We start from the raw sequence: 15,049 nt of genomic DNA on the forward strand, positions 1-15,049 counted from the left end.
GAGTTTCCTCATAAAACTGAACACAGACCTTCCCTAGACCTTCCTTGCAACCCTGCCATACCACGCTTGGGCATCTACCCAGAGCATTACAAGCCAGGATACAAAGAGACACTTGCACATCCATGTTCATTATTGCACTTTTCACAATAGCCAAGTTATGGAAACAGGCCGGGTGCCCTACAACAGAGGAGTGGATAAAGAAAATGTGCCATTAATACGCAATAGAATTTTGCTCATCATCTGAAAAAAAAATGTCATTTTCAAGGAAATGGATGGATCTAGAACAAATCATGTTATATGAAGTAAGCCAGGCTCAGAGAAACAAACATGCATGTTTTCTCTCACATGAGGATGTGCATGACAACATATACAGGGCCGTATGCCTCTACACACAAGTAAACTGACTAAAGGGTGGGCCCCTCTTCCTGTCTTTCCCTAGAGACTTCTCACCAATGCCTCATGTGTCAGTACAACAGTCCCTATGAAGAAAACAGGCATGAGGCCAGGGGTGGTAAAATCCGGAGGCCTGGGATCCCAGAGCTCTGGAGGCCAAGGGCAGGAGGATCCAAAGTTCCAGGACAACCGGGGCTGCAAAGCCAGGTCCTGTTGGAAGGACACAGAGATGGGGGAGAGAAGGAGGTGGACAAAGAGGAAAGAGGAGGAGGAGGAAGAGTGGGAAGGAGGAGAGAGAGGGGGGAAGAAGAGAGAGTGAGGAAAAGAGGTAGGGAAAGCAGGAAGGGAGGAAGAGGAGAGGGGAGGGGAGGGAAAAGGAGGGAATAGAAGTCCCAAAGTCCAGATGTCATTACCTCTGGAGAGGGTAACTAGGGGACAGGAAAGGAATTTCATTTTTTCACTTTTACATAATAAACAGTATTTGTCTTTATTTCACAATAAATAAATATTCAATCACCACTTGACTGTTAGGAAGGCGCCTCTCTGGGAGGATGTATTGGGGTTCCAGTCCCTCTCTCCCATCCCCACCGTGCTTCTGATAGGACAACAAGAACAGCACGGGAGAGTAATGTTACAGAGCGGAGAGCGTGAGGAGACTGCGTCTGGCGGGAGCCATTGCAGCACATTGAGCTCCAGAGAGCCAGCGCAGGGGAAAGCGAGAGCCAGACGGCCCCGAGCGACGCTGTGCCTCGCGGAGGAAAAACTAAACACCGGCAGAGGAGATCCTAAGAAGCCGAGATGCAAAAATGTCATCCTATGCCTTCTTTGTGCAAACTTGCCGGGAAGAGCACAAGAAGAAGCACCCGGATGCTTCGGTCAGCTTCTCAGAGTTTTCTAAGAAGTGCTCAGAGAAGTGGAAGACTATGTCTGCTAAAGAGAAAGGGAAATTTGAAGACATGGCCAAGGCGGACAAGGCTCCTTATGAAAGAGAAACGAAAACCTACATCCCCCTAAAGGGGAAACAAAAAAGAAGTTCAAGGATCCCCACGCGCCCGGCCTTCTTCTTGTTCTGTGCTGAGTGTCGCCCTAAAATCAAAGGGGAGCACCCCGGCCTGTCTACTGGTGATGTTGTGAAAAAAGTGGAAGAGATGAGGAACAACACTGCTGCAGAGGACAAGCAGCCTGATGGAAAGAAGGCTGCAAAGCTGAAGGAAAAATATGAAAAGGATATTGCTGCCTACCGAGCTAAAGGACAACCTGATGCAGCAAAAAAAAAAAGGGGGGTTGTGAAGGCTGAAAAGAGCAAGAAAAAGAAGGAAGAGGAGGAAGATGAAGAGGATGAGGAAGAAGAGGAAGACGAAGAGGATGAGGATGAAGATGAAGAGGACGATGATGAATAAGTTGGTTCTAGCGCCGTTTTTTCCCCTGTCTATAAAGCATTTAACCCCTCTATACACAACTCACTCCTTTTAAAGAAAAAAAAAATTGAAATGTTAAAAAAAAAAAAAAAAGAAAGAACAGCACGGGAGCCAGGACCCCCTGCATCCCACCCTGAGAAAGTGATGGAAGCAGCAAGCAGTGGACAACAAGAGCCACTGGGGGGCGTGGGCTCTCATCTCAGAGAAGCCGAGCCACAAAGACTGCTGAGCACTGGCTGCAGCTATCAGCGGGTCCTGCCCCTGAAGGACAGAGGATGCCCAGAGCGGGGGGGGGGGGGGTGCACAGAAGCCCCCAGCCCTCCTCCGGCCTCCTCTGCTCTTCCCCACCCAGCTGTTGCTGATTGTCTCTGTCCCAGCTTTGAAGGCTCCTGACGTTCTTTCTGGGTTGTAGTCAGCCATAAGCCTGTGGCCTTCCTCTCCGGCTGACCTACCCCTGTACAGCACTCAGGCACGGAGGCCTCTGCGGGGACAAACTGTCTCTGCCTCTGTCTTGGGCAGCTCCCTTCCTTCTTGGGCGCTGACCTCTCTGGGGAGTCCTCTCCTCTCTCTTGTACTGATCCCCAAGATCAGACCAGATTTGGCGGCTGAGTTCCTGAAAGTGAAGGTCTTCCTTCCCCTCACCACTCTGTGGGGTTTCCAACACTCAGTGAGCTCAGGGAGATGGTCCCTTGGGGATCCCCAAAAGAAATCCCAGATGGCGCCAAACCTTGAGGAAGAGCACCGCACAGGAGCCCTGCCCCAGATCTGACCCCTAGCTGGGTGCCCAATGGCCACGTGCCTGGCTCTGTCACGCATTTGGTGTGATCATTTCCCCACTCTCACCCTCCCCATTGTACAGAGAAGGAACTGGAGGCACCAAGAAGCCGGCTGCTTGCCAAGGCCCACTGCTGTAAGGACAGAGCCGGGGTTCGAAGCTGAGCAATGCTTCCCACATGTGCTGCTCATGCCAGACAGAATCTGCTAGTGCCCTCCTGGACCTGCAGCCAGGTGTGGATGGGCTGGGCCACTGAGCCAGGAGCATTTCCTGGCAGGCCCTGGCCTGCTCCCAGTGCCATGGTCAACCCCAGGGGTGGCCCCAAGTGCATTCAGCTTCCAGATGGGGGTTACCTCAGCTTCCATGTGCTGTGGGCTTTGGGTAAACCTCAACCCCCTCCATCCACTTGTCCCATCACTAGGCTGCAGTCCTTTTTGCTGGGTTCTCCTAGTACTGCTGCCCCAGGCTGGCTGCTAGGACCTGGCCCAGGGCCTCTCCTTGACACTAGGCTGTGGCACAGGGATCCTAAGCTGGACTTGGACAGTTCTGGGGGAATGTCTGAGTCATGATCCTGTCTTGTGTAATAAAAGGCCTGAGAAAGACTTGGGGCCTGTGACCCCCACCTCTGTCCTGAGCAGACCTGGAGTAGAGAATCATGCACTGAGGAAAAAAAAAAATCATTGCTGTCAGGGGCCGGTGGCTCACACCTCTAATCCTAGCTACTCAGCAGGCTGAGATCTGAAGATCAAGCTTTGAAGATAGTCAGCAAGACTCCTATCTCCAATTAACCAGCAAAAAGTGAGAAGTAGGGGACATACTGGCCAAGCCAGCAGCCACTTGTCAAGACAATGGGCTAGGACCTGAGCAGCGCTGCTATGCCTGGCTCCACCCCCACCTCAGTTCCTTCATGAAGAGCATACCTCTCCAGCTGGGCACTGGTGGCTCATGCCTGTAATCCTAGCTACTCAGCAGGCTGAGATCTAAGGATTGTGGTTGGGAGATACCTCAGCACCTTGGGACACACTGTGAAGAAGTTCTCTGTCGCAGGCATCTGCCACCTGATAAATATTTAAAAGCCTGAGTTGTGATCCTCTTTCCACTCAGCTCCAGGGTCTCTGTTTTCCTTCTCTGGACTCAGCCTCTTTGTTTAGGGTGGACAGGAGGCCGTGCCCAGGCAGCAGTGGGTCACGTGGGGCCCAGTGTGAATCCTGCATAACTAGCTAGCTAGCTATGTGACCAAAGGAAACTTGGGGGTGGGGGAATCTCTCTAAGCCTTGGTTTCCTTATCAGTGCAATGCAATGGGTCCAAATGCTCCCCTTGTCTCCATCCATCTTGCTTTGAGACATCAATGCAGGAGAAGTGTTTGGCAGAGATGAAAGACAGCATAAAGGCTCAATTGAAGAATTTTGGCTGAGTGTAGTAGAACACTCCTGTAATACCAGGACTCAGTAGGCTGAAGCTATAGGATCATGAGTTTGAGGCCAGCCTAGTTACAGAGACCCTGCCTCAGAAAAAAGCTTCAGAATCGGAGGAGGAAACAGAAGAGAAGGTGAGACATAGAGAGGGACCCCTGGAGAAGGAGGACCGGGAAGCCCAGAGAGGTGAGTGAACCTACCCAGCAGCACACAGCTGCTTCGGGCAGTGGCGTGGCCCCAGGTGAGGTGAGGGCACCGGCTCCAGGAGGCCCCCAGGCAGGAAGTTTGCTGGTGAGTGTTCTGGAAGTTCAGCTTCCTCTCCTCTGAGAAAAAAACTGCATTAGAAGAAACACACCCATAGATAAGCCTTGGGTTGCCTGGTTTCATTCTGTGAGAGAGAAGGCGCCTGTGGAGTGGAAGAGACCAGTCAGTACAAGGGAAGTTTAGCCCTTCCAACTTCACCCTCTAACTTCAGGATGAACCCAGAAGCTGTAGGAACTGCGAGACAGGGCTGAGCTCCAGACCACTGTGGGCCTCAGTTTCCCCTTCTGTTCTCTGGCAGACAACTGATAAAACTTGGGGTTAAGATTAGGGAAATATTACACACTGCAGGGTCTTCTCGGCAAAAGCTTGAGACCCTATTGGAACATGACATTAAAAGCAAGAGGGCGCTGGTGGCCCACGTCTGCAATCCTAGCTACTCAAGAGGCTGAGATCTGAGGCTCTTGATTCAAAGACAGCCTGGCAGGAGAACTCCTGACTTTTATCTCCAATTAACCTCCAGAAAAGCCAGAAGTGGTGCTGTGGCTCAGGTGGTAGAGCGCTTCAGGAAGAGCAGCCAGGCCCTAAATTCAAGCCCCAGAATCAGCATGCACAAGATTAAAAAAAAAAAAAAAAAAAAAAGCATAAGGGGCTAAGGGTGTGACTCAAGTGGTAGAGCACTTGCCAAGCCCAGGCCCTGAGTTCAGACCCTAGTAACCCCCAAATAGATATTCATAGATATAACAGGAAAAAAAACCCAACAGATATAAAAATATAAAAATAGCATTTTTTAAAAGTTGTAGGATGTTGACAGAAGTTTAGATTTTCTTTTAATACATGGAGGTTCAAAGGAGAAAAGCAGGACATGGCCTCTGCTGGAGAGGAACAGGAAGAGGGAGGAAGGTGGGCACAAGTGGAACAGATCAGGAGGAAGGTCAGAAAATTCAAAGGATTGTTTAAAGCACCAGAGGAAAGTGAAAGTCTTCTGCCTCCCGGTGGAGACAGGGAAATGAGAAGCAAACCCTGTTGGCTTTGGGTGATTCATTGGGAAAGTCAGGGGGAAGAACCAAATACAAATAAATAAAAGGAAAGAAAAGTCAGGCACCAGTAGTTCACGTCTGTAACTCCTGAGCTACTCAGGAGCCTGACATCTTGGATCGCTTATCAAAGCCAGTGGGCGGTGGGGGGTGGGGAGAGGAAAGTCTATGAGACCCTTATCTCCAAATTAATCACCCAAAGTGGGGAGTGGAGCTGTGGCTTAAGTGCTAGAGCACTAGCCTTGAGTGAAAAAGCTAAAGGAGGGCAGCCAGGCTCTGAGTTCAAGCCTCGGGACTGGCACACACACGTATGTGCAGGCAAAGAAAACCAAGTCTTTAGAAGTCAAGTTTCCATTCTGTCAAATGGGGGCCCTTTCCCACAGACTACTGGACTCTGGGGCCTGGAGCCACTTCCTATCTTCTTCCCCTCTGTGTTTTCCTTCTCCCTCCTTTTATTCTTTTTCTATTTCCTTTTTTTTTTTTTTTTTTTTTTTTTTTTGGCCAGTTCTGGGGCTTCGACTCAGGGCCTAGCACTGTCCCTGGCTTCTTTTTGCTCAAGGCTAGCACTCTGCCACTTGAGCCACAGCGCCACTTCTGGCCATTTTCTGTATATGTGGTGCTTGGGAATTGAACCCAGGGCTTCATGTATACGAGGCAAGCACTCTTGCCACTAGGCCATATTCCCAGCCCTCCTTGGTTTTTTGAGAATCTTACTATTAAGTCCAGACTGGTCTCAAACTCCTGATCATCCTGCCTCCATCTCCCAGGTGCCGGGATTATAGGTATGTGCCACCATGCCTGACCTAACATCTTTCCTTGTTATAAAGGATGTCCTCATAGCAAGGTCTCCATCTCCTCAGAAGAGAAAGGCTGGGGACAGGTGAACCTGGGTCCTCCTCCCAGGGTTGTCCAAAGCCTTGGGAAGCAGTTGGGTGGGGGGATTAGAACATGGCTCTTCTCTCCACATGTCTAGAACATCCCATGAGTCTCCCAGGGGCATAGGCTGTGGTTGGCGCCATCCCAAATTTACAGTGTTTCCTTGCTCCAACACACAAGGCAGCCGAGCCAGGCTGGAGGGCAGGGCCCCGGGGAGGGGACGCAGGGCAGACAGCCGAGGGGTGTTATGGTGCTCAGCTCCCTCTGCAACTCTGAACGTAGTTCAGTGCACCTGACCTAGAAAAATACAGCCTGTGGCTCCATGGTTTTCATGGAAAGCTCCAGAAACCCGGCTGCTTGCCCTCCATACCTGCTGGGAACTTTGGAGAATAGCAGAGGCGGCAGATATCGTCTCTGCTGAGAAAGAAAAGGAATCCCCGTGGCCCTTCTTTCTTCCATCTTGGAAAGCAGTGCATTTCAAAGGCATGCCTCCCCCACGGGGCCTCTGGGCAGGGACAGGAGACCTGCTCAGTGGTGATAGGCTGTGTCACCTGTCCAGCAGCCTTCCTTCCACACAGAGCCCCTGCGGGCACAGCCTCGGACGCAGGCTGTGGTCAGTGCAGTGGGCGCTGTCCATGTGACTCATTCCACTGTGAGACTCTGAGGCTCTGACTCCACATGAGGCTCCTAACTCCCTGCTGAGGGCCCCCCGCCCCCCACTGCAGCGCTAGCTCCAGCCCCTTCCACCCCAGCCCGGCCCCTCCCACTCACCCAGCCCCTCCCTCCCACCCCACCCCTGTCCACTTTGCCCACCAGGTCTGGCCTGGTTTTCCCTTCCATGTCTGAGATGGCAGACTGAGCCCTGGCAGAGGTTTGCTCCTGGCGCAGCTGGGAAAAGGAAACACCTACCCTTTCCTTTAAGTCTCCAAGAATGGAAACAGCTACACATAGCAGCTCCAGCCCCGCCTGCCACCTGACCTGGCAAGCCCTCGGGGCCTGGCAAGGCTTCCTTCCCTTTAAGGAGACTGGAGTGATGGACACCCTCGGCACAGGGCCAGCCACAGCAGGGCTTCCGGACGGGATTTGAGCCAGGCTACTGGGGCTCCGGGTATCTGCTGTGTGACTCTAGGTCAGCTTCTTGATGGCTCTGAGCCTCGCTCTGCTCATCTATGAAGTGGGGCAGGAAAGGGCACTATGGCACTGTTATGTCCAGAGGTGTTGGATGGGCAGAAGCCTTCCCTGAGACCCAGCGTTCCCAGCAGAGTGGCGATGTGAGCCCGGGGCCCCCATCTTGACCAGCTGGCCACTTGGCCAGGGCTGTGCCAGCAAGAGCCAGGCTGGGACTTCCCTGGCTACAGGTGGGCTTTCCAAGCCCGGCCGGGGACTTTCCTTGCCTGGACAAGTGCCCAGGGTAGGGTGTGGGTGTCCAGGGTGCCTACACAGACCCGAGAGAAACATGAGCCCTGGCCTGCTCTTCTGCCCCAACTTGGTCTTGAGGGCTCCTGGGGCTGGGATGGAGTCCTCAGGCCAGGAGGCTGAAAGGAGTCGGGGCAGGCAACCGACCTAGGCTCCCTGGGCCTGCCTGAGCTTCGGTATCTTGGCTGACAAAATGGGGTGTCTGGCAATCTCCATTTCCCTGGCCTAGCCTGGCTACCCTTCTCTACCTGACCTTCGTCCCCAGTACCCATTCTCTCCATGTCAGAGGGGTCATTCTGAGGGGCTTCCCGCTGAAAATATGTCAGGGGCCCATCACATACAGACAGAAAGCCACACTGTGTTTCCTGGAACCCCAGCCTTATGTGGTATAGATCTAAGCCTCCTTCCTTCACCCTTGCCTTACAGGTCTTTTCCCCTTCCCCCAACAGACCATATTCCTCTCTGCCTCAGGGCCTTTGCATTAGCTATTCCTCTCTGGAATGCTGCCACCTCCAGTTGATCTTGCTGGTGTCTCCTCATTTGGACTCAGTGAATCTATAAACACCCTGACCTGTGCAGGCTCCCAGCCCCTTACTGTTAGAGGAGGATGCATTTTTGAAGTAAAATCATGATTCTCACAAACGCATCAGAAGTTTTATTCAGGGCTGGGAATATGGCCTAGTGTGAAGTGCTCGCTACGTATACATGAAGCCCCAGGGTTCAATTCCTCAGCAACACATATATAGAAAAAGCCAGAAGTGGCACTGTGGCTCAAGTGGTAGAGGGCTAGCCTTGAGCAAAAAAAGAAACCAGGGACAGTGCTCAGGCCCTGAGTTCAAGCCCCAGGACTGGCAAAAAACAAACAAACAAACAGAAGTTCTATTTAGGCTGTTAATGGATGGGGAATCACTACAATGGTATAACTGGTTTAAAAGAAAATTCAGACATGTACATAAGGCAGTTGGGAATGTATAAATGGATGCACTATTTGTCAGGAGCCATAAGACAGTTAATGATCAACTCCAGCCTGATAGAATCCACTTGTATTTCAATGTCCTTTGCATATAAAAGTATCAAGTGTAGAGCACCCTCATAAACCCAAGCCTGGAAGCCACGAGGCAGAGGCAGGGAGATCCGGAATTGCAGGACGGCACGGACTCTGTAGCCACCTTATCTCAATACACCCAAAACACACAAAAGAAATCAGATAGTGGTGAGGGTGCAGACAAGATAGCAGGAGCTCTCTTTTGGCCATCTCAAAGTTTTGCACAAGTTTCCTGGCACTTCCTCTTCTAGCCCTCCCAGCCCCCAAGCTTCTTGCTCACCTGCTCCTCAGCTTTCTCCCTGGGCCCCAGGTTTGAGCCCCGCTGGAGAGCAGGACTTCTGCTTGGTCGCAGTGTGTGTGTGTGTGTGTGTATGTGTGTGTCACACAGTCAGGTGTCTGACAGTCGGTGCTCAGTCAGTGGCTGGTGAAATCCCTTTCCCGTGCCCAGGGCAATTTGGGATTTAGGAAGGGGCACCGAGAGACGCCTTCTTGGATGGCGGGGACGGGGTGCACCTGAGGCATGCAGGGGGGAGCGAGGGGGGCTCCTCATTGATCTACCCTCTACAGAAGGCCACACCCAAGACCCTGAGGGTCCTGAGCAGGGCTGGAGGCGTGGACCCATCTCAAGAAGATCTGGGGCCACCAAGGGGCCAAAGGGACCCCACGACCGCGTCCCTGGACGCCCCCAGTCCCTCCGCGCAGACGCAGACGGGGGGCGGCGCAGGACAGCTCACACCGCTCAAGGGACTCGTTCCCGCCAGTCTTTCTCTGCACCTGCGGGGCGCTGAGGCCCCCAGAAGGAGGAGGGGGAGGAGGAGCGAGGAGGGGGAGGGAGGAGGGGGGAGGAGGGGGAGGAGAGGGAGGAGGAGGGGGAGGGGAGGTAGGAGGGGAGGAGGACGAGGAAGGAGGACGAGGAAGGAGGAGGAGGAGGGGACAGATAGGGGTTAGGGAAGGAGGGGGACTGGAGGGGGAAGAAGGGGGGAGGACAGAGGGTGGGATAGGTGGGGAGGGCTGGGTGCGTCACCGAATGAGGATCGGGAAGACGTCCCCGCATCTCTCCTGCGCCCGTGCCCGGTGCGAGGCGCGGGGTGGGCAGGGGGACTCGGTCGGGAAGCGACGGCCCCGGCTGTGCCCGGGCGCGGACCTGCCTCTCCTGGGCCGCCGAGCCCCGGGAGCCCCGGGAGCCCCGGGAGCGCCGGGAGCGCGCGGCGGGGCCGAGTCTCCCCCGGGGACGCGGGTCGCCGGCGCCGGGCAGCGCGCGGGGGCGAGGAGAGGGGCTGCGGCCGGCGTGTGCGGACCCGCGTGCCGACGCGCGTGCAGCGGGAGCCGCTAGGAGAACAGGAGAGGCCCCCGTGCGTCCGACCGCGCACAAGGATACTGAGCGACCCGGACTCCGGGAAGCGAGCACAGAGGTTTTGCCTTCTGGTTTCGTCTCGCGGTTTCTGTTTTCTCTTCGGCTCCGCGGTTCGTTCATCCGTCTTGGGAGGGCGGGGAGGGTCACGGGTGAGGGGACCAGGAGAACACTCGCGGCCGCGGCACTCCCTGGACGCCACTCGGGAAAGGAACGCGAGGGGCGCCATGTCTCCCTGCCTGGCTTAGGTAATGCAGCCCGGCTGCACTCCACTTTGACAAGGAGACGCTCGCGAGGCTCTCCGCGGAGGGAATCGCTCCTCGTAAACTGTCCCGGGCCTCGAACCTCTCGGGTTCCCCAGCACGCCGCGCGCGCCCTCTGCCGGCCACCGGCGCCCCGCCCCGCCCTCCTCCCACCCGCTTTCCCGCCCGCTGCACATGCGCACGCTACGAACTTTCCAAAGGGGATTGTTCGCGCAAGGCTACCCAAGCAGTCAGGATGGCCGAGCGGTCTAAGGCGCTGCGTTCAGGTCGCAGTCTCCCCTGGAGGCGTGGGTTCGAATCCCACTTCTGACAGAGCTTCACCATTTTCTTCACCGGCGGCAAATGAAAGTGGGCAAGTTTTTCTACTAACGCTATGAGTAAAGTAGGTAGCGTTGTTTTCAGTCTTTTTATTCTAACACTCGCTTGCTGGACACTGGAAAGAAAAATGTCTACCAGGTAAGTGTAGTCGGGATGCTGCTGCGATGTTCAACAGCCGGTTGAGGTCCAACTCAATATGTGGGGAGCGAAAACAGGCAGCTAAAAACACGCCTCATGTCAGAAGTGGGATTCAAACCCACACCTCCAGGGGAGGCTGCGACCTGAACGCAGCGCCTTAGACCGCTCGGCCATCCTGACACGCCGGGGAGCACCCTGTGAGGTCCACTTTAGTTCTTGGCACGCGGGATGATTCCGAACCCGTGATCAGCAACGGGATCCTGAGTGGTTCCCACGGACCCAGGTTACCCACAGCTGAAAAACACCCGCGCTGCCGAGCCTTCCCGCTCCCAGACAGCCATTTCTTATCTTGTTTATGAATGAATTTTAACCGAAAACATAGCTGTGCTAAGTGGAATGCAGTCTGCGCTGAAATGAAAGGGCCTGCGTCGCCCTGGCCGCCGGCCGGGTCGAACGGGCTGTCGCCGCCGCCGTCACCGGCCTCGGAGCTGGGGCGGAGCCGCGCCGCGCCTGCCGGGAGCGCGCGGGGGCGGGGACGCGCGGGGCGGCGGCGGGAGGCCGGGGGGAGCGCGCGCGGGGGGACGGCGGGGACGCGCGCGGGGGGGTGGGGGGACGGCGGGGGCGCGCGCGGGGCGCCGGAGGGAAGCGGGAAGTAGCCGGATCCCGGCCGCAGGAGGCCTTAGATCCCACCCGCAGTTTTCTATGGCTCGCGTGCTTACGTGGTATTGTTTGGGGGTGGAGTTGCTTAGGTGAAATATATTATTTAAAAATAACCGGAACCGTCTGAAGGTTATTCTCAGAAGAATGTCAAGGAAAACCCATGGCCCGGTGGTTCACGCCTGCGACCCCAGCTGCGTCGGGAGGCTGAGATCTGAGGGTGCAAGTTGGAAGCCGGGCTGGACAGCAAAGTCGGTGACATTATCTCCAGTTAACCACCAAAAAAAATAAGTAAACTTAAAAAAAAAAAAATTAAAAGCTGGGAGTGGCCTGTGGCTGGGGTGGGGGGGCGGGGGTCGAGCGGCAAGCCCTGAGCAGGAAAGCTGAAGGACCGTGTCCAGGCCTCGAGTTCAAGCCTCACCACCAGCACGGACAGAAGAAGAGTGGAAATAAATTCTGTCTGGTGGAGAGGCAATTGATTTCACCCTGTGGTGCAGGCCAGTTTTAAATGAGCAAATTTGTTTCCACATGTGTCTTTGAACCATTTTTTTTTTTTTTTGGTAAGAGAATTTTGTTGTAGTAGAAGAAACAACACAAAGCTTTGTTTGGGGGTTTTATTTGTTACTATCTCTATATAATAATGAGCGATTCCCAGTCCCTTTTCTGCATTGAGACCCTCCCATGTACAAATGTAGGTTCTGCACATTTGTAAGCACATAATAAACCAATTCATCCACTCTTCGCTCAGCCTACATTGCAGGTCACACTTAAATCCGGGTGAAACCAGTACAGTGGCCATTCATTTGCAAAGGAAGAAGGGCAAATGACCCACGATAAGATAATCGACCTCAAAGTGACATCACAGTTAACAATCAAAACAGGATCTGTATCACTAATTGTGGACACAAAGGAAAACCAGCCAGAGGAAGTGGTGTGGAGGGCAGTCTGGGGAAATCCCAAAGCATGCCTTTGTGCCCTCTGCCGGAGGCGCCAGGGGCAGTATACTTCTCCAGCATCGGTGTTCACAATACACCCGGGCCATGCCATCTCCCCACCACCACCCCTCCCCACACACACGATAGGCACTGTCAATGTCTACTCATCCAGCTCCAGCTCTAGAGCTCCAGCTATGTCAGCTGATGTCCTTACCCTAAAGCCCCCATACTAAGTGACATAAAACCCGAGGGTGCACTCAGACCACAACCTGAATCACACTAGTTGTGCTCAGGCCTACCCTGGATGAAGACATTTCTTTCAAGTCCGACATCCCTAGGGGATATTGTCCCAGAAGTTGGGGACAAAGTCCAGATCTCTCTCCCTTCAATTCTTTCCTACACAAAGGTAAATAATTAAAGCCATAAACTAACAGAAAAGGATACCTGAATGGCTTAGCTCTACTATTAAGAAATGCAAAAGATAAGCTCCCCCCCTCCCCCCAAGGCTCATCATCCACGTCCAGGAGATTGGCAAATAGTCTGTCCCATCCCACTCTTTATGGGGTTGTCAATGAATGCTGAAAAAAACTGAAATATGCTTATGTAACCCCTCTGTACATCACCTTTATAATAACAAAACATTGAAATGCAAATACTCTTCCATCAGTGCTTCAAAGATTACACCCAGTAGAGAGTCTTGCACAGGTGTGCAAAAGTGCTTATGTAAAGTACATAAGAATGCTCAGGTAAACTGGCTCACGCCTGTGATTCTAGCTACTCCTGACGCTGAAAGCTGAGGATCACATTTTGAAGCCAACCTAGGCAGGAAAGTCTGAGGGTCTACCACCAAAAAGGCAGAAGTAGAGATGTGGCTTGAATGGTAGATCACTAGCCTTGAGAAGGGGGAGGAGGAGGGGGAGGGGGAGGGGGAGGGGGAGGAGGAGGGGGAGGAGGAGGAAAGAGCTTAGAGTGCCCACATCCTGAGTTCAAGCCCCCAGGACTGGCCAAAAAAAAAAGTGCTCATGTAACACATTAGTTATAGTGGAGAATTATTGGCCTTTTTTTCTTTCCTTTCGTGTTTTGCAGCAAGATCTTGCTATATAGTCAGGGTGGCTTTGAACTCCAGATTCTTCTGCTTCCTGGAGTACTAGAGGGCGGGCACTACAGTGTGCACTACCACACCCAGATGAGTCACTGAAGTGTGTACCTAGGGTGTGATGGATAAGAAGGCAGGAACCAGTCACTCTGAACTGTCCACAGCATGTGAGAAAAATGAGCTCATCTCATCTCCATGTATTGTCACAGACACAATTCCAAGGCACAGGGCTTGAAACTTGACAGGGCCAAGTTTCAGCATCTACAGTACCATCTCATTTGGGGGTAAAAAATGAACACAAAAACTTAAAATGATGCACAAAGAAAGTCTATATTTCTACATACAGATGTCAGGAAAAAAAAAGATGGATGAGACAAAGAGACAAAAGGAAGTGAGAGATAGAGGGAGGGAGGGAGGGAGGAAGGAAAGACAAGGCCAAACTTAGCAGTGACTCACTAGAGGCGGAGGGCAGGTTTGGAGAGAGATGGATGCTGATATATGCCATGAGAAAAGTTAATGAATTAATTGTGACATTACAAAGAAATCTAGGTGACATTGATTAAGGTATATTGTATTCAGAAGCTGCTTTGTTAAATGGCAACTCCTTCGCACAATATATCAGAGCCCAAGTGTGGTGGTGAATGCCTGTAATTCCAGCAGTGCAGAGGCTGAGGCAGGAGGAGGATTTAGAGTTTGAGGCCAGTCAGGATTATATAGCAATACCCCATCTCAACAACAAGAAAAGAGAGAAATCAGCCACACAACTGTTGCGTGGCTGCCCATAGAGAAGTTGGAAAATATTTGTCATTATTTGCAGATTGACATCAGCACCTGCCCAAAGTCAGCTCTGGAATTTGATGAAGCCTACAGAAGCTAGCTTTCCTCCCTCCCTCCCTACTTTCCTCCCTCTCTCCCACCTCCTTCCCCTGGGTCTTAAAACTTGGATCTCCCCTGTTCCTCTAACCTATAGCCTTGTGTCCTTCCTCAAAGGCCTCAGGGCCTTGGTACATATAGCACTTCTCATCTACATTCTCTTCTGCCATCCTTCAGGTCTCTGCTTAAGTGTTTAGACCCTCACTAACCGGGCTAGTAGCTACATAATACCTTCTGCTTCTCAGGATCTTTCTCTCTCCCTGGCATTTCCTGTGGTAACAGAATCATTTTCTACCTCTTGGTTCTACATCTACCCCTAAGCACAGCGTCCTCACTCCAGCTCAGCACCTTGATTTTCTAAGGCTTGTTGCTCCCAAGGTACCCACAAAACATCTCCCCACTGCCCCTCCAGCATGCCCAGTCCCAGCCCACAGAAAGGAGCCTTTGCCAAACAGAACTCAGGGGTTCACCTCAGCAGGTGCTTTAGTGGGGAGACCAGGCCTGGGCGAGGTTGTCACCTCTGTTCCTCTCTGCTTCCCCCCTCCTCTCCAGGAACCCAAGGCTCCCAGGGAGCCGTGGAGATCTGGGTAGGCAGCCACTTCCAGCCCTGGTCAGGCTCCGTCCCACTTTTTCTGAGGTCCGTGTGCAGTGGGTGGGAAGAAAATGTTCAAGAATAAACACACACAGGGCTGCAGTGCATTTGCTGCCATTTGGAAGGAATGAAAGTGGGATTCACAGAAAAAAAAATATCCAAATCCAAACAAACAGCAAAACAAAAACA

General features: G+C 53.0%; 2 non-coding genes and 1 pseudogene across 2 annotated transcripts; 2 read left to right on the plus strand and 1 right to left on the minus strand.

Annotated features, from left to right (window-relative positions):
- Nucleotides 1-1,021: 1,021 nt before the first annotated feature.
- Nucleotides 1,022-1,881, plus strand: LOC125357893 (annotated as a pseudogene).
- An 8,599-nt stretch (nucleotides 1,882-10,480) lies between these two features.
- Nucleotides 10,481-10,563, plus strand: Trnal-cag. The gene has a single exon. It is a non-coding gene; the product is annotated as a tRNA-Leu (tRNA).
- Nucleotides 10,564-10,804: 241 nt separating this feature from the next.
- Trnal-cag lies at nucleotides 10,805-10,887 on the minus strand. The gene has a single exon. It is a non-coding gene; the product is annotated as a tRNA-Leu (tRNA).
- Nucleotides 10,888-15,049: the final 4,162 nt, after the last annotated feature.

This window comes from Perognathus longimembris, chromosome 10, assembly GCF_023159225.1.
Source record: "Perognathus longimembris pacificus isolate PPM17 chromosome 10, ASM2315922v1, whole genome shotgun sequence".
In the NCBI taxonomy this organism is placed as follows: Eukaryota; Metazoa; Chordata; class Mammalia; order Rodentia; family Heteromyidae; genus Perognathus; species Perognathus longimembris.